Source organism: Psittacula echo, assembly GCF_963264785.1.
Source record: "Psittacula echo genome assembly, chromosome: Z".
NCBI classification, from domain to species: domain Eukaryota; kingdom Metazoa; phylum Chordata; class Aves; order Psittaciformes; family Psittacidae; genus Psittacula; species Psittacula echo.
In genome coordinates, this window is record NC_137742.1 from 20427906 (window position 1) to 20449416 (window position 21511).

Genomic DNA, 21511 nt, shown 5'->3' on the forward strand with positions numbered 1-21511 from the left:
TGCTGTTACTAGCTCTGAGAATGTAAAGCTGGCTGAAAATGTAAGGCTAACTCTGAGAATGTAAGTGACCACTTTAGAGGTCGTTTAGTTCTTCTGCTTTCCTCAAGACAAAATTTACTATACTTACATACTTCCTGATAGGTGTTTATGTAACCTTCAGATTAAATCCGTTGCTTCATGTCCCTACTAACAGCTTGTGCTCTTTCTGGCAAACTTAGGTGTTTGTAGTGCTGCTGTTTCTGCCATTGGTAGTCTCTACACTCAATAGACCCAGTCTATTTCATCTTAATAGACTTAATACCCAGTCCTTTCCATCTTCTCTTACAGGATTTTTGGTGTTCAAACCCTTCTTAATGTATCAGGACAACTGACATCTGGGGAATAAGTTTCACAGGTTGTTTTATTATTATTATTGTTGTGATTATTATTATTATTTAAAACCAAAGTACTTCAGCATTAGAACTTGTTATTTTGCTTTCTTTTCAGATTATGGCTGCATGGTTGCTGTGTTTGTGCTTATGTTTATTTAGGAATACAGTTTGAAAATCACATATAATTAGTAGATTTCCAGTCTGTACAGATACGTCTGCTTCAGTGCCCTCAAAATACCACTCTTTGGCAACAAAAGGTTAAGTGGAAGCACACTCCAGCTAGGGGTACTGAAAAAATAATGTGGTGAGGTTTTTTTGGTTCATTGGTTTGCTTTCCTGTGTGTATGTGTTTTTTTCCCCCTCTTGTTTTACTATACCTTCTGTGTCCAGTAAGATCATTAGAGTTCTGCTGTTAAATGGACATTCCAGCAGTAGATGCTCAACTCTTCTCCCTCCCCCCAGCCAACAGAAAGCCTCTTGTGACATTCTCATTCCGAAATCCGATAGCCTGAAGCGATTCCTGGTTTAGTGCCAGAACTTGTAGAACACCACCCCCCCTTCAAAACCAATCCCGTCTCAAGCCTCGCTTATGTGTGACATGTATTGTAACTCTTCAAATAAGCAAGGGCTCTTGTACTTCATAGGTTATTTATAGACTCAATGTAAAACTATTTCCACATAGTTGAAGTTGAACAGAAGAACAAAACAATTTGTTTGCAGTTGTACTTAATTCTTCTGTATCAGCACAAAATATCTTTGATAAAGTAACAATTCAGTTGCTGAAAACCTGACTGTTCTTACAACATCATTAGACATTTTGTGGTGCAAGCAGATAAAAACAAGTTAATAGCAGCATTAAGACTGCCATTTGATAGAATCAGGACATTTGGGATCCCATGTGAAGAAACAAGCCCTTTAAGCATGTTGTGAAGTGCCTTTTCTGCACATTGATGATTTCCTGAAAAACTAGTGTGATTTACTGCATTATGTTCTTCGCTATTGATACGCATTATACCGCTGTATACTGCACTGTGTATGCAGAATAGTACTGATATGTAGGTAATATAAACATCAGTAATTCAAAGTTTCAGACACCCTGAGAAATTAAAAATTCTGGTCACATTTTAAACACGTGCTTACAAACCAGCGTTTTAATCTGCACATCGAATAAGCTTATATGAAATTAGTCTATTGAATTCACTAAATATATGAGCAAGAATAAAAGGAAGTAACTGTGAGGGAATCCTAGAGATGAATTATCTATCTGCTCATTTACACTGCAATTTGCATTCCAACAGTATGCTCAGATCAGATAAGATATTTCCTAGGTCCCATGATCCACAGGATATAAGGAGGTGAAACATGCCTTCATATCCTCTGTTTTTTCAGCCCCAAGAAGAAGGGGATAGCCTGGGAACACGAGGATGGGCAGCAACACTTGAAAAACGTTCAGCAATTGGCACTGTTTGACTGTGGGAGAGGAGATATTTTTAGAGATGCTGTTAGAGATTGGCTAGGAACAAACTTGTAGCACTCTTTATTGATCATTTCAGCAGTTTTGTAGTAAGTTGTGACAGACTGCAGCCAGTGCAAAATCTATTGAATCCTATGAGAGATGTGCCACAGAGGGGAAAAGATCTTTCTGGAATGTATTGTTGTCTTGGTATAAGGACATGGAGCATCCCATAGATAAATCAAGACTGTGGAAAGATTCCTCAGTCCTGGATACATGTGGTTTTCTTGCACATGGGTCACTGTCAGAACAGGATTATGGGAAATATTTTCAAAGTCATGGAAGGGCTGAACAAGAAGAGACCCTTTAATGGCAATGTTCTGAACCGCGACAAGTCAAAGACTTTCTATGAGATGACTGAATCGCTGTATAGAACTGTTTCTATGGGAAGTTCAGTGGCACAGCCAAACCTCTTGCTGAAGTGATGATGTTATCTCAGCTTGTATCACAGAAGTGCTCAACTTGTCAATATGGGTGTCGTTCAGTGTTGTTACACTCAAGATGGGTCTCCATCTGCTGACATATTTTCACAGTAAGAAGACTCACTCTCACTTTTTTAATTCCCCCCCGCCCCCAAGAGAGGAGAGGACTAGTCCTCTAGTCCTTTGGCCTGCCTGGCTGGAGCAGTAGCAGACTTCTGTGTTAAAGCCATAGTCTTGTAGGTCATGGGGCCAAGATAAAGTCCCCTGAAGAAGGGGGAGGCAGGCTGGGAGGCAGCAGGAAGTTAAAAATTGAGGATATAACTGCTGAAAATGATGCAGTGAAAGTTATAGCATTTCTCAGCTTTATAACTTAGAATCATAGAATAGTTAGGGTTGGAAAGGACCTTAAGATCATCTAGTTCAAACCCCCCTGCCATGGGCAGGGACACTTGACAAATAACTTGACAAATATGAGCTGCTGAGAGGCAGCAAAAAACAGGCTTGGTAATTCATAACTTCTTTTGAATGAGATTGGAGAATATTGCTTTTTTTTGCTAGAGTAAGTAGGTATTTGCGATCCTTGTGATAAAGGGGTAAAAGTTCACGAAAGCAAGCAGCCACTCTTGCAATCAACCAAATATGTACAACCAAGGCAAAAGCAAGTCCACTTGATAATTGATGGCACTTGTTGCATCAAGCAATGAATGGTGCATATGGCAACAGGGCTATCTTTATTTAGCGTCAGTACACCCAGTAGGTCACTAAAATCTGAGACTCAGGACAAGTTCTTGCAAAAGTCAGTCAGGGTCTGCAGAACTATAACTAGGCTTCAGCAGTTCAGGAAAACCTTGTCATTGTTGGAAGAAATTAAAAATGGGGATAGTTGGCTCCTCCCCATGTGATCAGCTTGACAGGGAAGCTTTAGGTTGTTGGAAAGGACTTAAGCCAATTCATCCCTTGTAATTCTCAGGAATAGAAATGGCAGCACTATGAAGCTGCAGCAGGGCATTTGGAATAGAAAGAAGATTGATTATACCCTACTGAAAAATAATGGCACATCTGACAGAGTGGTGTGGAACCTAGCAATCTTCTTGTTTTTCTGGGGTGGAAATTGTACAGCTGTTGTCATCTTAGACCTAGGCTGGACGTTTTGACATATAGAACATGTTGCTGGATGGTGTTTTTTCCCTCTAAAGGTAGTGGACACGACAATCAGAAAAAAAGGGATCTGACCTTCACTGGAAGAACAAGGCCAAAATTGAGACCAGAAAAAGAAAAGACTTCTAAATTAAAGAAAGCAGTTACAAAATATCAGTGAAGATAAAATAAAAATTCTGAAAAGGCTGAAATTAATCAAACAGAAAATGCTTAAGTTTGAGTGATACAGTTCACGGCAAAGAAGCACTGATTCAGGCTGGTATCTAGGATGAGCTGAAGGTGTTAGGACATGCTGTGAGCACTTATGCAACATGTATGAGCTGCCCATGAGTTTAGCATGCTTTTGGCAGCTGCTATAGATAAAAGGCCTTTGGACTGATGCTACATGCACAGCCCAAAGTATAGAATATCCTTGGATAAATGCTTAAGGTAGAACTTTCAAGACAGTGGACAAGGAGGGCAAATTGGGAGTAGCAGAAGACAAACAGAAGAGGAAGATGTCCTCAGAATGAGTGGGTTTATCTTTCCTACTTGGCCACAAAGACTTTAATGAGCAGTATGGCCAATAACAAATAACCAGAAAATGTTACTCTGCTTTTCACTGCTAATCTATTATTTGGACAAAATAAGGTCATGTGTGAAGAACAGCTGAGCTGAGCCTGAATATGGGCTGACAGAAGTGATACTGGCACTGGAAAAAGGCATACTGAAAACACCAGTGTGACACCCAGCTCCTGAAGACCTGTTGTAGCATGCTGTGTATGAATCAAGCTATTGTTATGGATGGAAACATTGCCTTTCTGATACTACAGCTTGTGACTTCTCAGGATGAGATGGTAGAGACCTATTGAAGAAACAGTGTATATGGAGCTTGCAAAGAGTAGATCTGCTACAGGCAAACTACTGACAAATCCTTCTTATATTTTTCCATGCTGTAACTACTGTTACACAGAAATCAATACAGCGAGATACCACTTGATTTCCAGGAAGAGAGCTATCAGCAATGATATATAGTTAATTGCCTTGAAGTGACACATTTTAAAAAAGGGATCTTGACAGGTTTGTGCTGGAAGTTTTCTGCTTGAGCTGTTAAAAAACACAAAAAGCTGGAGCCAGTGGCTATAAGTAAAGGCTCTGGGACTCATGGGCAAGTACATTCTCATCAGTAAAACTGAAGCCAAGTTCTGAATTAGAGAACCCCTCATTCAGGGCTGCCTTATACTTAAATTGGCTGGTACTATTCAAAGCAGCTAAGGCTATGCAAAGAAAAATATATTCATTTCTAATTATTTTACTGATATTATCAGCAAAAGTGAGTGTATTTACGAGGAAGTGCAACAACTTCATACCATGAAGGAGTAAAGACTTGAGAATAGGAACAATGGAAAAAACAGTAACAAAATTCAGCATACTAGTTATATTTGTGTGTGGATGCGTAACGAAAAGATAAAAGAAAGAGTATAGGAATTTCTATATGAAACTACCGCAAAAAGGTTGTGTATAGAATGAAGTAAGCAACAGAATAAAGGGACAAAGGAGAATATATGCTTTTGGGAATATTTCTCACTGCTAATACAGACTAGACTGTGGTATAGCTTCCATCAGCTAGAGGTCTTAAATAATTTATGTCTGGATTGAACAATATATTTAGGTACCTGGGAAACTTATGCATTCACTGGAAGATAAAAGAAGCAATAATGATTTGTATTAGATAATTCATACTGCAACTTTATATATGGTACGAAGATATAAAGATCTTTGCCTGGTATGATTCACTAGCTTTGAGGATCTACTTTGCGTTTTACATTTCTGGTCTCACTGATCTATACTCTTTCTTCCTTCCTCTACTTTGCCATTATTCTTTACCATTTATTAGGAGTTCTTCCTTTCTTTTGTCTACATGTGCTCTTTTTGTCCTCTTCCATTACCAACCTTATTTTCGTATTTTTTCCTCTTTTCTGTGCTCCCTTTAACATTACTTTAAATAGAGCTGTTATATTTACAATTTGTCCAGAATCAGTCTGTCAAAATAATTTATTCTAATGGGGGGGGGTGTTAACTGGAAAAAAATATTTGTGTGTCATACTTATACAATCACTCAGCTATGTAACAAACCAGATTCTGCCAAAAATCTGAACAGAGTTCATTTTCCTCTTGTCTCCCACCTGCAGGAACAAGTGCTTTGCATTCAGAGTTTAGCAAACAAAAACGATAGTGGTCGTGCATAAAACGTAGCAAAATCAAGCCCAGTTTTTCAGTACTGAAGTTCCTCTCTAGGTCCAACAGCAAAAAAAGCTTGCTTTAAGAGGTTTGCCAGAGAGATGATTCATATGAATCATAGCCTGAAAGCATCTCCTACACTCAGCTGTGGAGCATTCCTTCTAGAGCCAAGGCCCCATTTTCGAAATTGTCATTGTTATTTGAAATTCTGGTATGAATATTTGTTATCAACCTTTGACTTCCAAGAATGGAATTTTGCAGGTTTTGTGATTTCTTCTTGGTTTTGTTGCAGCATTCAGATTTCCTAGTCTGGTCTAGGAGCTCGTTGTTTTGCTGGTGTATGAATGCATGGAACATTCAGAGTTCTCAGGAATGACCTGGTAGTTGCTGTCTCTCTGCTCTCCTGCAGTGTTTTAGGTGTCAGGCTCTACTTTTTCTGCTTTGTCTTCCTTTAGAAGTGTGGTTTGATGTTGTTTTGGTTTTTTTTCTTTCTTATTTTTTTTTCCTTCTTGCTTACTCCCCTGTATTTCCTTCTCCTGACTTTTGCATCTGGCTTTATTTAGTGTCATCCAGGGTATGTCCCAGTGTCAGGAGACAAATTTGGTAAGGTACATTGGTGTCACAGCCTGTGATATATAGGAACCCTTGACACAGACAGAAGTACTAGGAGCAGGCAGAGACAGAGCAGAAAATGAAGATGTAATTAACAAGCTACTGCCCCCACTGCCTGAATAAGGACTTGGTGGCAGCCAGAAACTTGTACCTCACATACAGATGAACTATTGACTGTATGGTGATGGGATCTTGCCTCTTGGGAAGCGGCAGTTCCTGGCTCCTGCTGACTTCCTTCCAGCAAGTCAGCCACTGACTTAGAAAAGAAAAATACAATCTGACATACAATCCTTGACAAGTTGCTGACCCTTGTATCTGAGGGATGAGAGGAAACTATTCTTGGTGTTCACACAGAGCTGTTCTCTACAAGCAGTAATTCTTTGTCAACAGGCCTAAAAAAAAAAAAAAAAAAAAAAAAAAAGACGTCTGAGTGGAGGACAGAAAGTTCAGTCTGATTTCTGTGTTAAGAAGTCCCTTTTACGGCTGACTGAATTCAGCTGTGTTTGGGGTGAATGTAACAATTGTTTAATAATGTGAAACATTAAATTATATCCAGCTGATTCTGTAGGGGGATTTTGCAGGCAGGAAGAAGTTAATTATCCGAAGCTGGATCCAGATCAAGATTAGGCTTATTGGCTCACACACTGTAAACTTGATAGCTCTAAAGTGGTAACTGACATACTTTTTTTTTTTATATCATTTTCGAGAATGTTCTGTGCTGTAAGAAGGTACTTTTCCAGCAAGCCCAAGAAACAACTTTTTTGCCTACATAGTAATCAGTTACACTTTTCTTGAGAAAAAGAATGTAACCTTACACAGTATTTCAACAGCTACTGTAAAAAAATGGAAGTAGATTTTCATCTCATCATTTAGGATTTTAATGCCTTTTCAAAACATGGATGAAATGAAAGATTTCTGTTGTTAATAACCTTATGACTTTATTTAGTTTTTTTATTTTCTCAAAAACTAGTCAGAGTCAACATGACCACTATGTTTTCAGTGTTCTCATTGGTATGAATAAGTTGAAGAATCATAGCTAGATTTTAATAATTATAGGTGCTACCCGATTTAGTTCCTGAACTGCAAAGTGAAACTTACTGATAAAATTCTGGATCCACAGAGCTAATGAATGTTTTATTATTAATCCCATAGGGTAAGGGTGTTCTCTGAGGAATTGAAACTTTGGTCACTATTATAAAGCTAAGCATGAGTATGAAGGTATATTAATCCTGATTCTGATTTCATATAAATCAATAGGAATTTGCTGTTAAGTTCAGTAACATTTGGAGTGGATACCCACTGTCAAGTTCTGCAGGGTTTTAGTGAAAAAACTTCTAGTAACCCCTCATGTTTATATGGAACCTAAGCAATCAGTACTACGAATTTTTAACAATTTCCAGGAAAATACTCAAGCATATGAATTGTTCTAAGAATTATCTTATTTCATCTTTAACTTACAACTTGACTTAATACACCAGTTAAAAGATTTTAGAGGCTATAACCCCTACTTAAAATGAAGTTGGTATCCCCTTAGAAAGTTACGTTAGGAAGGATGAAACTCAGACTCATGAAGGAGGGCAGATAAACCTGTCAGTGTTCTCTTAAGACGGGTTGCTGCTCAGAAATTAACAATAAGAAAATATAGATTTTCAGTTATAACAGGCAAGATGTTTTGAATTACATACAGACATATGGAATCATTGTGGAAGTATCTTGAATTATTCAGAAACTTTGTAATATACTGTTATACAAAACAGTGATTCAAAGGTCCAGTAGTAGTATTGTGGGTTTTTTTTCCTTATGTTGTTAAAGTTAACTGAGGAGGAAAAAAGTGTTCTAGGATGTATAAAGCCTATATCTGGTAAGAGAAGTCCTTACTTCAGCAGCAACCTTCTTATTCTGTACAATACTTTATACTGTTAATGCAGTGTTTTTGTGTTAAATAAGTTGATATATACATGCTAGTTTTGTAGAACTGACATATTTTGCAGATGAATCTAAAATGCAGACAAAAAATATCATCCCTCTTGCAGATAGAATTAATTTTCTGAAAGGGAATTTCAGCCCTTGTGTGTACAAATACGTAGTGCCCAAATTATGTTTTGTGAAAGTTGCCCATGTACAAATAGAGACTGAAAAACAAAGTTTCCTTGGAAAAGCCTAATGTGTAAAGAAAAAATAGAAGGGGATTCTGATCTCACTGAAGTGTGGGTTTTGTGGTTTTTTGGGGTTTTTTTTTCTATTTCCTTGTCTTTTCCAAGGTCAGTTTTCAACTTCAGTTTTCCAAAAATAGGCTACCCAGGTGAGATATTATTAAAAATGTAAAGAAAAGTTGTGGTGACAGAGGTCTTCTACATTTTCGGCCTTTAACAGTACATTTTTTACAGTGTGTATCTTTTCAGTTACTGTTTATTTTTGAACCATATCTTGATTTTTGAAATAGCACTACTGTCGATTTCTTTATGAAATGAAGCTACAATGTAGTGGTGAAGTGAAATGGAAAAGCAAGAAAACAAGAACAGGATGCTTACTTCTTGACAGACTGGCATACACACAGCTTGAAAGGAAACACATCAAATCCACTTCCTATTCAAGTCAAACCCTAGTGCCTAAAAAAGAACTAGGGATAATAACAACAAAATAAGTTATCTGAAAAGAGCCACAAATTGCCAAAGTAAAAAGGAGGAAATGGCAAATAACAAGATTATTGAAGAGATACAGAGCACACTGTGTATAAATTTTAGTTTCTGCAGGAAAAAAAAAATTTAGGATTTACCTTACACAAATAATGTTAAAAGTGGTTTAAAATAAGGTTCTTTATGCAATAAATTGCTTTAAAACCCTACCAATTTTCAGGCTACTCTATTTCTTGCCTAAAACCTCTGTGTTTTCTGTCAGTTTTTAATTACATTTGTAAAATGGGCTACAACTTACTCTCCTGTGCAAACCAAACATACTTCCCTAATTAGTATTAAGGTGTTATATTTCCCAGGTAACTTATTTGAATTCTTGCCAATTATAGTATTTTCTTACTTTAGTAAAGTATTTAAAGACTGGAGGTGGCTGTAAGTAGGTGCATCAAATGTTGTGTTGTCCAGTGTTGGTATGGGAAATGCTTCCTAGCCCAGCAGCTAGTAACACAGTAATGAGATTTGATAGTTTTATCACCTTAGTTTAATATTTGTGGTGTTATACTAGTAGATGAGTCAAACCGTGCACCTTTTGTCTCAGATACAAGCTTGTTAAGGCTTATCCTAGCAGCCTGTATTTCCTAGACAACAATCAACATATAAGTGGTGTCTGACATGCATTTAAATGAGGGGTTTGAATTTCTGAGCCAGACTGTAAAAATTTACTTACTCCAAATCTTTCAGAATCTGTAAAATTTTTATTTTTTTTGGGATGCCTGTTATTTTCCTAAGCCTGATCATCAAGTAAAGCTCTTTGTGTTCTCCGCTAACCATGATTAACCATCTGGCAGCTATCTGTAGATTTAGTTTCCCAAACCATAATTTCTTTCCAGTGCTAAGCCTAGGAGGACGACTAGGGGCCTCCACTGGCGTCTGCTTTTTTGTTATTTTAAAAGATTACTTCCAGTATTTCTGCCCAGTACTTAGCATCCTTATTTACTTTAGAGTATTTCCAGCAGATGGGGAAGAATGTTCCATTTTCCTCACATTCAGCACATTTCCAAGGAATGTAATTTTGAGGGGGGCTATAATGAAACAATATGCCCCTGGAATAATATGTTTCATAAGGGGTTTCTTTGATGGTTGCACTTCTTGAAGTTCCCAGGGAACTCTTAGGTGCCAGTGTTTATCATCTTACCTCGTGTTGCTTTGACTATGCCGTAAATTCAGAAACATAGTCTGGAGAGCCAGTCTGCTCTAAGAGGGTACTGTTAATTCGTCTCTACTTCTTAAAGCTCTGAATTCATGAAAACCATACTAACCATGTGTGACAATTACAATTTAGAAAACAAACAACTGCTCCAGCTTACAGGAAGAGCAAAATAATGCTCAATTTCAAGATAATAAGAATAGTTAAAACAATGCTATCTATAGTTTTCTTCCTGGTTTGGAAGAGTGCCAAATTTGCATGTTATGGAGGCTTGTTGAAGCTTTAAATTATAAAGACTAACTCTATGTTTTTGGCAGTGGTTTGTGTCAGTGACCTGGCTTCCATTCCCTCTGCTACTACAAACAGGATTTGTATTCTAAGTATATGAATCAATACCATTGCAAGGGTGGAAAACACAAGCTTTACATGCACTTAGCAGCATTGTGAAACTGGTGAAGCCATGCTGAAGTTACGTTCACATTGAAGTGGTTTGCTCTTAAGGGTGAGGAAGATGATGTACTTCACCTTGGTAATATAATGTCAGAAAGAGGAAAAACTGCAGCTCTCCACTCTACACTTTTTGGCCCACTTGCAAATTGTACCTAGGTAAGATTATTTCAAGGTGTTCTCAGCTGCTAGGTTACTACATTTGCAGTGAAACAATTCTGTTCTAAGCCTAGGAAGTGCAGGTAAGAAATAAAATAAAGACATTAATCTAAACTTTGTGGTTAAATAATTATTGGAACAATTTTTCCATTTTTTTCATCAGCTGATTCATCCAGATCAGGTCTTACATCAGTTCTGAACACACTAAAGTCAGTGTAGTTTAGAGGTTTCTGAACCTTTTCAATTTATGGTAAGAGAAGCTGTGGGTAGCATAGCTGCACAATAGGCCTGTCTGTATGTACATAGAGAATTATTATGCTGGACACAGAATAGGCACAAATAACATTAGTGGGGAAAGTCCAGGGAAGGACCATGGGAATAGGTCACCGTTTCTGATCTTTCCAGGCTGCACAGCTTCTGCCTGTCTCAGAATGTGTTCTGGAAGAGAGGATGTGGAAGGTTGTCCAGTCCTCAAGGAGCTCATGATTTGGCAGGTGAATTCCCACTTCACAAACATGCTTATAGCCTGCAGCTCCTGGCATCTTGCCTGTTTTTCTGGTTTGAAAAGGGAGGGGTGAATTTCCATGTATAAAAGTACCTCTGTCTACAATTCACTTCAAATAGTTGCTGAGAAGCTGCCACACACACTTAGCTGGCCTTACACCTCAAACTCTGTGACAGAGAAACTTTTTTCCCTTAAAACACCAGGGAACATAAAGTGTATTTTTTTGTGTGGGTTTTTTTTTTTTTTATTATATATAAACATTTGAACTACATTGGAAATATTGTTCAGTAGCAAGATGGAGTTTGTTCTAAAGAAGGTGAGAAATATTTGGGGAAAAGATATTTGTCTTTCTGTTTTCACTTTCTACATTAGATCATTCAGAGCTTCTGAGTGCTGACTATAGTATTTCCTCTTGTAATGCTGTTACTCAAATACTTATCTAAGCATTGCTGCAAGTGGGTCTGTCATATATTTCTGGTGGTTTTTTTTTTTTTCATAATGAATGTAAGTAAGCCAAAAAAAAGTTAAAATTTAAAAATATCAGATATTTAGAAAATTGCTTAAAATGCTCTATAATACGAAGAAACCATCAAGGTTTTATACTAGATATATCTTGAGGCTTTTGTGACATGAGACAAAAACAGTTCTGAAAGCCCTGCTGACCTTATCATGTATGTTTGTTTTTGGTATGTATGTTTTGCAGTCCGATAGCATCCCATAGCTCTACAAATATTGTTATAAAATTGACTAGACCATTTGAAGCTAAATCACTTATTCAATTCTGACTGGCCTAATGTGCCTAAACCATGATTTCACACTAGCCTATGCAAGAATCAAAACAGCTGTGTTTTCCAACTGGCCTTGTATCCTACACCAAACACAATCTTCTGTTTTAGAGAATATGTTTAAATCTCTGGCTTCTAAAAATAGTAATGGGAATGAGGTAAGGGGTCAGAGATGCTCTGCAGGAGGATTAAAGAGCACTCTGTAAAAGATCATTCAAAAGAGTGAAGATGTGTGTTGAAATAACATGGATTTCTTAGTTTGTATACATTGCTGACATGTTTGTCAGCACAGGCTGTTATCATTAATTTAAAAATAGCTAATACTTGGCAAAAGCCTAAGGAAGTATGCCTATGTGATGTTTATATTTCATCCACTACTAAAATGCAGCACCCTTCTAGAGTGGTACACCATGACTGTTAAAAGGGGCTTTTTGTTAAAAATCAGCACTCAAGGGTTGTATGTATCTGTGTTAATAGATCCATCCTGTCATTTGACAGAGAGAAAGGTGAAGCTGTATGCACAGTACATCGCTAGAAAGGACAGGCAGTGCGTATGCAATGTCTATAAAACACTGAAAAAATCCCACATTCAGATAAAATGAGGATAAGACAGTACAAGCTTAGGAAAATCAAATAGCAAGGACATTAGTCTTAGTTGGAAGACCCTATTGCATTGCAGTGACAATATGAAGAGTTTCAGTCTATTTGAGAATTAAAAGGCCCCAAGAGAGTAGTGCTCCAGGGAAAACAACCAGTGGAGGTGTAAGAAAGAGAAAGCAGACCTTTCACACTGACTGGTTTCATCAAAGTGTCATTTAAAGGACCATTTATTTCATTCCTGAATGTTGTTCCACAGAGCTCATGTATCGAAAACCACAAGTGGGATTAAATTAATGACTTTTGTGATTTTCTCACCATGGTTCTATGGAGAAAGAGCTTAATTTTATCACATGCTATCAGCAAATTTTCTTTCTGATTTGTGAATATCAGAAATGAATAACATAATGTTCCTGCCTTCAAACAACATCTCTAAGGAGAGAGCACTCCCTGCTACTCCGTCAGGCTTATTGCCTGCTATGCATTTTTGATAACCAGAGTGACTGATATTAATGGATAATGACATAAGAACAATTATCAGTCATTAACTGCAAACTGTTTTCAATTTCAGAAAACTACTAACAGTACAGCTGAATCAAGAAACCAACCAAGACATCTTTGCTATATTACTTTGACTGAATTGTTTAATTTCACTGCTGCTGTTATTCTTGCTACTCTATGTATAGCTTGCTTATTTCAGTTCTAAATTTTGTGATTACAGGGTCTGTTTCTTGTAGTTTATTTGCATAGTAGGAGGCACAATAAGATTTATATCTTCACTGGAATGTCCAGGTGCTATTCTGATAGAAGTAAATCTATTACAAACAGTTAAATAAGTAGTCATATCTTGTGTATAACAGATGAACTTGAGTGCAATTAGAGTCTAATGGAACAAGAATGAATGGCAAAAGATTTGCCTGCAGTTTGGGGAGCAGACTGATGCAATCTGAGGCAATGTTGGTTTCTGCCACAAGCTGTATTTCCAGTATCACCAGACTGCAAAGTGAAAGAATATTTTGCATAATGGATTTTACTTTTTTTTTCTTTCTCTGTTAAAGCCAACCACACAAATCACACCCTGAGTAGTTTCTTTTTTATAAATCTCAGTACAGCGTACGGTCACGTGCCCCGCTGCTCAGTGACATTCCACTCTCCCATAAGCGTATTTATTGGTTACTTTCTTAAACTCTTGCTATAAGCTATTAGAAGTACTTGCCAGTAAGGTCTTAATTTAAAATGGATAAGTATTTCCAGAAAGTCAACACTGTTAGCACAGTTCTGGCACTATATGGCACAGCCGTATGATGCTAAACAGTTTGCATGTATATAGGAAGCATTTCTGAGGTGGTGCCTGAGCCAGCTGTGTTGATGCTGCCCAGTATGAACAGGTGGTGTGAAAATCAGCGTATGTTCACAGCAGAAAGTGACCAGGAATTAACAAGAAAAGGGACAGTCAACTGTTAGGATATCAATAGGAAGATGAAGACTAAACTCGTCTTGTGCTGCCTGGAAAACAGGTTCCAATTTTTGAATGCAGAAACTGAAACTGTATTCTGGCTTTTTTTTTTTTTTTTTTTTTTTTTTATGTAGGAAGCAAAATGCTGCAGATATTCTTGAAAAATAATCAGATCAGAGACCATGCTGCTACCTGTCTTGAATGCCTTATTTTGATTTATTTGCTAGTCACTTAGGATCCAGTGGGAATAGTGGTTTTCACAACTGCTGTATATATCTCCTTGAAGCTCTTGATTTAGCTCAAATCACATTGTGATATTCACCTTGGAAACATGACACTTTGTGGTTGTTCCTCAGTTCCTTCCTTCTCCCTTGACAGCAGCTTCCCAGAGTGCCTCTGTATGGGCACATGGGACTCAGAGCTCAACACATTGTCATCTGTCCTTTCATTTTGCTGCTATGCTGCTCTGTTGTGCTGAACTAGGCACTATAGTTTCCTCTTTCCAGAGGACTGGAGTGGCAAGTGTTCCTTCCGGAAGCAGATTCTGACCTAAAAATAATGTATATTAGTAATCCATTGAAAACACCACTGAAAGAAGTGAAGGTAATGTATCGTTTTTATAAATTCCTTTATATTTTTTATATAAAAAAATTATAAAGTGACATTTGTTTCAGAGTGCATGGTAGAAATGAACTGATGATCAGAGATAGGTGGTTTCATTTTCCGAGAATTTCAACATTCAGCTGACACTACTTTACCATTAAAAGCAAAACAAAAATCCACCCAACCATCCCACATCACCAAGTATTCTTATTCAATGTTATCTTACTCACTGTACAGACAAGACTACACACTCTGGGAGAGCTGCCCAGGAAGATTGGGTAATCAGCTTAAAAATGACAGATCAGCAGTTTTAGCCCCAAAAATAATGCCTGCACAAATACATATCATTACACTGAGGTGATACACCATACCCTGATCTACTGGAACTAATTACAGTAATTTGGTATTATGACATGGCTGTTTGAGAGTTTATGTAGTGTGGTGTGTTATAATCTTCAATAATGCATCAAATTGCTGTGTGCTGATGGCATTGAGCAGCTAACACTGTTCATCCTACCATATGGACAACCTTACAACAGCTGGAGGGTCAGTGCTGATTACTTTCAGGGATTTGCCATAAACAGAAGATAGGAATACTCCCCAGCAGAATTCAGACTCTTGAAGAAATCAGATGGCTGCCAAATAAAAGATGTCATAGAATCATAGAATCTTTTAGTTTGGAAAAGACCTTTAAGATCATTAAGTCCAACCATAAACCTAACCCTGCCAAGTCCACCACTAGACCATGTCCCTAAGTGCCACATCCACATGTCTTTTAGATACCTCCAATGGTGGTGACTTGATACTTCCCTAGGCAGCCTGCTCCAATGCTTGACAGGCCTTTCAGAGAAGAAATTTTCCTTAATATCCAATCTATACCTCCTGTGGTACAACTTGAGGCTATTTCCTCTTGTCCTATTGCTTGTTACTTGGGAGAAGATACCAACACCCACCTTGCTACAACCGTCTTTCGGTAGTTGTAGAGAGAGAGAAGATCCCCCCTGAGCCTTCTCTTCTCCAGACTAAGCACCCCCAGGTCCCTCAGCCATTCCCCATCACACTGGTGCTCCAGACACTTCACCAGCTCTGTTGCCCTTCTCTGGACCCGCTCCAGCACCTCAATGTCTCTTGTAGTGAAGGGCCTAGAACTGAACACAGGATTCGAGGTGCAGCCTCACCAGTGCCCAGTACAGGCGGATGATCACTGCCCTGGCCCTGCTGGCCACATTATTTCTGACACAGGCCAGGATGCTGTTGGCCTCTTGGCTGCCTGGGCACAAGCTGGATCGTGTTCAGCTGGTTATCGACAGGTTCTTTTTCTGCAGCCACTCTTCCCCAAGCCTGTAGCTCTTTGTGGGGTTTTTCGACCCAAATGCAGGACCTACACTTTGCCTTGTTGAACCTCATGCAATTGGTCTCAGCCCATTGATCCAGCCTTTCCAGATGCTTCTGCAGACCCTCCCTATCCTCCAGCTGATCAAAAAGCCCACCCCACTTGGTGTCATCTGCAAACTCACTACAGGTGCAGATGATTCCCTTGTCAAGGTCATTGATAAAGACATTAAACAGAACTAGCCCCAATACTGAGACCACTTGTGGCTGTCTGTCTATTCAGTGGATCCCGTCTGGCTCCATGGACTTGTGTGTCTAAGTTGTGTGACAGGTTGATGACCTTGGATTATGGGGACTTCACTGTGCTCCCTGTACCCGTCTTCCAGCTCAGAGGGCTGGGCACTAACAGGAGAACAACTGATCTTACTATTAAAGGCTGAGGCAAAGAAGGCATTAAGTAGCTCAGCCTTTTCTTCATCCTTTGTCACTATGTGTCCCCCTGCATCCAATAAAGGATAGGGATTCTTCTCAGCCCTCCTTTTGTTGCTAATGTATTTATAGAAACATATTTTTTTGTCCTTTATGGCAATAGCCAGATTAAGTTCTTGTTTGGGCTTTGGCCCTTCACTAGGATGTTTTTCTCTCTAAAAAATTCTCACTTGAGCTGAGATACAATTTCTGTTATGAAATTAGATTTAAAAATAGCTTGAGAATTGGTTTCTCAGACTAACTCTGGGGTGGAGATTGTTGGTGGATGTACTTGAAAGGAAGAAGTTCACACCTGTGGTGGTATTTCTTTGAAGGTCTCTATTTAGAGAACATTTGACACAGATCTCTGAGATCTCTCAGCTTCAGGCAGCTGAGGAATTAGAAGTTTTCTTGAAGAATGTTTGGGTTAGAAAAATAAACTTGACTGCTAGTGTAATACTGTTACATGCTTATATAACACAATGTGGTTATGCATAGCAACCAACAGAAAAAAAACCCACACTGTGTTGTGTGGAATGCAGAATTTGTCACGCTCTTGCAGACTGTAGAAAAGCAGAAAAGCACATCAATGTGGGAATTAGCTTGATGTTCTATCAGACTTGAGAAGATGGGCCAGGTGATGAGTAAAGCTTCTACTCATGTCATGGCATATTCAAAGAAAATGATAAACAAGTGAAGGTTAGTACAGAGAGGGAAGTCTACAGGCTTTATATGAGTTTTAAACTGGGATAATTTCAGTCACCACTTGTACTAGTTAGTCAGTCACCATTTGTACTCGTTAGTTTGAACTGGCCCAACTGTTGAACTTAGCCCAACATTTGGGTTACTAAACTGGAATTCTGGAGCTTAGAATAGTAAACAAAGGAATTATGCTAATATGGGTTTTATTTCCATGGCTGCATGTACCTTGGTGACACAGTAATACAAGAAACTTTTCAGAGTAGACTTCTGGCTGAAACAGAGTGTGTCAGTAAGAACTGAACTCATCTTATAGCTTTCCAGCGGCGTCTGTGGTTTGAGCTGATGATTTTGGTGCAGCTCACAAAAGACAGTGAGCTGCCTCACAAAAGAGAGTTGTAAGCACTGTTGGTATTGGCCTTTTAAATTTTAAAAGCAAGTTGAAGAAAAGAACAAAGAAACTTGTGATTTAGTTTTTACTGCAAGAGTTTCTCATTTGTTACAGGCAGAGAAGATGACAACTCCCTGCCTCCTCAGGACTTGCCTGTGATTAACCTGTAAATGCAGGTCTGTGTTACCAAGTCCTGGTCATCCACCATCTTGTTTGGATGAAAATGATGTGCTGAGGTACCTACCAAGCAATGCTGACCAAGAAAGGTTGTGCTGACCTCATGTACCATGTTTGGTGTTCCTCCATGGGCAGTACTAGAGGGCAGCAGATTTCGGTTTGGATTATCTAGAGGATGCGAAACAAAACTGTTCTTTGTGAGAATGGCTGCAGCTCTCCTGTGTTGTAACGGTCATAGTTCAGTGACTATTGGAGAAAACCTGTTGTACATATTATATCATGAGTTCCGATAGAATTCAAATCTGTCGGGAGAGCAGTTGGAGCATGCTCTTTATATAATTAGCTTGTTTAATCTCTTCTCTTGTTTGAATGGCAGTGTGGTACTGTGACTCCAAAATCTGTCTGTTCTCTTCCGTAAGCTAAAAAGATTGAGGAGACAAGAGGACAAGGAGGATCAAGGAGACAAAGGAAAAGCTAATCTCAGCTGGCAGATAATTTATCTGATGCAGCTCTACACCTTTCCTAGCCCAGACAGTAATCTGTGCTAGGAAATTACTAGTAAATTACAAAGTAACCGCCATGAAGAAGTTTGTTGCTTAACTTTTGTGAAGATAAAGTCCTTTACTACTGATCTGGGGTTGTAGTTCCTGGCAAAGACCCTCAGCATCCTGTGTGAACTGTCCATAGCCATGGGTAATATTGCTTTTCAGACTGTCAGTGGTAGCCCTGTGAGTACTAGACACTGCCCAGCAGGAGCTTTGCAGCTGAGCTGGCCAAGGTGGCTTTTGGCCAAGAACAAGCATAGGTCAGGATTTGCTGTCACACTCTGACTTTGCACTGTGCCCTGAAGATAGCCATTTATAACCTTTCCTTTTCAGCCCTTAATTTGCTTTCTGCATTTCTCCATCTGGTTGTTATAAATACTGAACAATCACAGGCAAGTTACTGTAAGGAGGAAAAACAACAGCCACGTTTTGGAGGGTTAAAACCTGAGCATGTAATATTGCCCTCCAGCCCTGGTTCTTGGAGGCCACTATTGGAATTTTGTGTCTAATATTTCTACCTTAGTTTTGTCATGCATGACATCAGGATAATATTATTTACTAGTCTACTGAGAAGGTTTCACTGATGGAGTGAATACTTTTTGTTAAGTGCTAAATTTCATTGGAACATATTAAAATATCACCCAGTTGCTATAAGGTCTCCATGGGTTTTTGCAGCCAGGTGCTGTCCTCGCATAAAAGATGATAGGACAATAAAATCTGTGCCAAAACAGACTATTTTCCTGTTTACCACCTTACCAGAGAGCACCAGAAATGTGCAAAAACTGGTGCTTGCTTTTTTCTATTTAGATAAAGAGCTTACCTTGGTTCCTGCCACAACTTTCACAACACATTCTGTTTTTGACACTTGTTTGGCATGTGCTGACCTTATGTTTACAAAAATAACATTGAAAACTGATGTTGATAGATCTGGCAGTATTGGTGTAAAATGGAATTTTCTTTATGACAAAGAATTGAGGAAAGTATTTATTGCTGCTGTGAACCACAATTACCATGTTTAAGAAGGTGGTGTCTGAATTCTAAATGACTACTCCATAGAAAGGAATAATATTGCTGAAAACCCTGACACAGTGTTTTTTGTATTTCTGAAACTAAGTAGTATGTATGAACTCTGCACCAGGAACACTATAGAAGAGGCTTGAGCTGTGCCTTTAAAGTGCCTATAAATACAGTATTTGATTAACTGTATATTAGGTATGTATGTAAGAGTGAAAACAATTAAATCCCAATGTAAATTCATTGGCCATTAAAAAACCCAGCAGAACAGAAGGAAGTAGGATGGCAGCAAGGGCTCATTGGTTGTGCCACTGGCAAGTCAGTATATCTCTGAGTGGAAATTTCCATGCATATTAATTAATATGAGCCCTTTCAGTGGGCATGGTTTTGTGTCTCATGAAGAAACCGAAGCAATGGCAAATCAGAAGTGGCTTTCCAAAGATATGTCTTGGAATCCACAATGATAATTTATTTACAGGAAAATCAGTCTTTGAAGAACGTCTAGCTGAGAGAGGAATACCACAGGGACAGTGACTAGCTTCAAGTGGCTTCAGTCTGTAGTTTCTAGGACAAACTGAAAAAAAAGCCGAAATCAACAATGTGAGGAAAATCTCTGTAAGATCACAACAGAGTGATCTGTGGAAAAAACACCAGACAGTGTAATAGTGCTACTAGGCCAAAGTGCAAACATATTTTTAGAGTTTTAAGTATTAGAATTTTCAAAAGCATTCAACCCTTTTTGATAAATTCCCTACATAGGATGTCTCTGTGGATCCACAGCTGAAGGGTGAACGAATCTTTAAGAAGCTCCAGATCAGAAAAGAAGTACATCTGTCTGATGCTAAGAGTTGAACAGTATGGGAGGCAGAGCCTCTGGGTGAAGTCATCATTTAACAGTTTGATTTAGCTGTTTTTAGTAATAAAACTCTGCCTTATTTCCCAGCATCTACTACAAGTAGTCACTTCAGAAACAGGACAGGATTGGCAGATTTTAGAAACTGAAAATGCAGTCTTTACAACTGTAAAGGATAGCCTTTCTGGTTAGACTGTAAACTTTTTCTTTTCTTGGATTACCTTGGATACCCTCAACTTCTGTGTATGAAAGATAAAGTCTCATTTCTTTTCAATCATTTAAGTGCCCTATGGGAAGGTCTCCCTTCATGGTTTTCAGTATATGTGCTAAGCTACTTTCAGCTCAGTTGACAGGCTGAAATTAATAGCTGAAGTTATTGGCACGGTGTGTAAGCAGGAGATCTTCCTCTCCTGCTCCTTTCCCGCACTTGTCCTCTTACCAAGCCAATCTTCCTAATGTAATCTTGATAAGGAATGCTATGACTATGGTGTCTTTTGTAGTGATGATAAACATTACAGAGACACATTGGGAGGGCTGCTCTGAGCCTTTTCTTAGTGAATTGATGTGAGAGATGAGCTCTTACAACCCTGTTAGAATTGTTTTAAAAGTTGCTGTGCTTTTATATTCCTAAGTGTTAACTAGGATGCTTCTGATGTTCTGCAGTGGAAAAGCATATGGGTTGTGCAGACTCATCCTTGATGATGATTTGTTTGGGATGAAGAGACAGAGACCTCCATCTTTGGCAGTGGTAGGGGTGTTTAAAATTCTTTGCTAGGATTGAATCTTAGAAGATATAGCTTCCTTTTTAGGTATTTGTACCAGAAAATTAACTGGCTCATCAGATACTCTGCTCATCAATATAGAATAGCCTTTGAAAGATCCCCATAATACTGGATGATCCTTTGTTTTACATATATTTACATTTTTCTCTGTTTTAAATGAGCAATGCTAACGTCTTGCATAGTTTACTGGGAGAGTGGACCACTCATTCCATTCAGTATCTATGTATAATTGAATGGTCCACTGGAATAAAGGCTGCACCACTTATAAAAGTGTTCTCCAATCCTCTTCATAACAACGATATATGAAATGTAGAGTGTGTTCCAGTGAGGAAGTACATTGTGGTTTTGTCAGAAAATGTATCCTCTATGTACATATATTTTCTTAGCTTTATGAGTCAAGCCAAACTCCACAGACAGCTGAGTACTGCAACACTCTAGGAGTTAACACTCAACTAATGTCACAGAAGAATATGCCAGAGATATTTAATCACTAGACAGAGGAAAAAAAATCTCTGTCATGACCTACTGACCAGACATTTCTTGGCAATTGCTAATCAACTGT